This window comes from Triticum urartu, chromosome 3 (genome assembly GCF_003073215.2).
Source record: "Triticum urartu cultivar G1812 chromosome 3, Tu2.1, whole genome shotgun sequence".
Taxonomy (NCBI): Eukaryota; Viridiplantae; Streptophyta; class Magnoliopsida; order Poales; family Poaceae; genus Triticum; species Triticum urartu.
In genome coordinates this window covers 745,616,695-745,618,958 of record NC_053024.1, presented here as the reverse complement: position 1 = coordinate 745,618,958, position 2,264 = coordinate 745,616,695, and positions in this window count along the sequence as shown.

Here is a 2,264-nt window from a genome sequence, read left to right as displayed (position 1 = left end):
ACATTCAAGGTTGGGCGTTACTGGTAACGCCCCTAATAAAGTGCTATAATGACCATAAAGACTACTTAACAGCTGACCGTTTGCCTGCGGAGTGACTATAGGTCTCCTGGCGGTCGAGTGGTTGGCTTCATGGTCAAGTGATAGCTTTCTGGTCGAGTGTCTTGAGTCTGTCGAGTGGGATACCTTCAAGTCGATTGAAAGGTGACTTCTCCTAGGGATGTCCTAGGGTAGGGCTCCTTGGACAGGTCCGTGCCCCTACCCTAGGTACATGTCTTCATCATCTGGTGCATTGTATAAACCAGGGCCAGGCTAGTCGATAGAAGATACAACATACAGAACAACAATCATACCATAGGCTAGCTTCTAGGGTTTAGCCTCTCCGATCTCGCGGTAGATCTACTCTTGTACTACCCATATCATCAATATTAATCAAGCAGGACGTAGGGTTTTACCTCCATCAAGAGGGCCCGGACCTGGGTAAAACTTCGTGTCCCTTGCCTCCTTTTACCATCCGGCCTAGACGCACAGTTCGGGACCCCCTACCCGAGATCCGCCGGTTTTGACACTGACATTGGTGCTTTCATTGAGAGTTCTGCTGTGTGATCGACAAAAGGATCGATGGCTCGCCTGCAGATCAACTGCGACTTCGGCGTCTTCGTCACCAGTTCGACTGGTCACCTTGGTTCGACCAAGAATTGCGCCCCGTGTTCGGATCACCATGTTCAGACGAGGGCCTTCATCAAACATCAACTCCGATCTCTATCAAGATCACGGAGGAATCATCTATGGAGCTCGGGGGCTCAACGCCAACATTGCCCTCAAGCGACCGTGCTTTTTTTTGGACAGAGAACTCGTATCTGCCGCCACCACCTCCTCGAGTATCGCTTTGGTGGAATTGTGCGGAATTGAGTCTATAACAACCCTGGAAAATTTCGTCGAGTTCCGATGGAGGAATCTCTGGCAATCCATGATATACCGGAGCCCTGTCAAATCTGGACGGGAATTTGGATGAGTTTAGGGCGTGGTGTCCAGCTTCTAGCTCGGACGTCCTTTGGAAGATCCAACCGTTGATCGGCTGCGGAATTCCTATATCTACCACCTCTCAGAATTTCAGCTCGATCCGACCGTCCAAACTCCGGGAACCTTCCGATTAGTGCATCACTTTTCGGATCTGTTTTCTACGCGAAAACGAATCCGACCCGAGTTCATCTTTTTTATGAACGGGATTTCGGACATCCCTTTTGAAGGAAGTTTTGTATGGGGTATTGTGTTTTGTTCCCGAACACATCCGACTAACTTTAAGATCTTTTGAACATGATCTTCAACATCATGCTGGTGTCAAACCAGTCCGGCAATATTACTCCACGGCTGCCGACCTGCGCTAGACACGTCGTCACTTTAGCCGAGCTCAACTTCTTCGGATCATCATCTCGGCAAGCTGAACAAGAGTCCGGCATCGCGAAGGATAAATCATCATCAACATCGCCGCCCTATGGATTACACGGAGCGGGCATACCGGCATCGCCGCACGGTCGCTTCATCAAGCCGGCATCGACCACGTCACGACCTGCATCGACAGGGCCGCACTATTGCTTCTTCAAGCTGGTGCCCATCATGCCGACCTACTTCGACTCATTGGCTGACGTCGAGGCTTCGACATCTCGGCTGGACCAGGGGCTTCGCCATCTCTTCATCAACCTACTCCGGACACTTCGGCGTCACTAGCCGACCAGCTCCGTCACGTTAGCTGGGCCGAGGGCTTTGCCTCGGCGAGTCAACCTTTACCAGCATTGCCATGCCGTTGTTTTATCGCCCATCAGGCAATGGGTGTGCGAAGCGAGTCCCAATTTTGGGAATCACCTTCCTTCGGATTGCTACAACAAATAAACCAGGTGCTATTAATCCCAGTATTTTTTGCTTGTTTGGGTTCATTTTTCCCAAGAATTATTACTCTGGTTTGTCCATGATATGTACACAGGTCTATCAAATGGTGACCGCATTAACGAGGGTCGCGTGGTGGTTTGATCAGTTTCCGTACATAGTCCGGCGAACGCCGCATCCGGAGCTCGGACCGACCTGTGAATTCAGGCTTTGCCACGCCTTTACTACATCATGCCGATGCCCTGCATCGACATTGACTTCGGCGCCAGGCCATATTTCTTCTATTCCTCACTTCGCATAAATTATTTATTATGCAACATTTTTTTTAATTATCATTATTACTATTATCTCCGATTTGCACTATTTTTTGTGCTCAGGAAAAT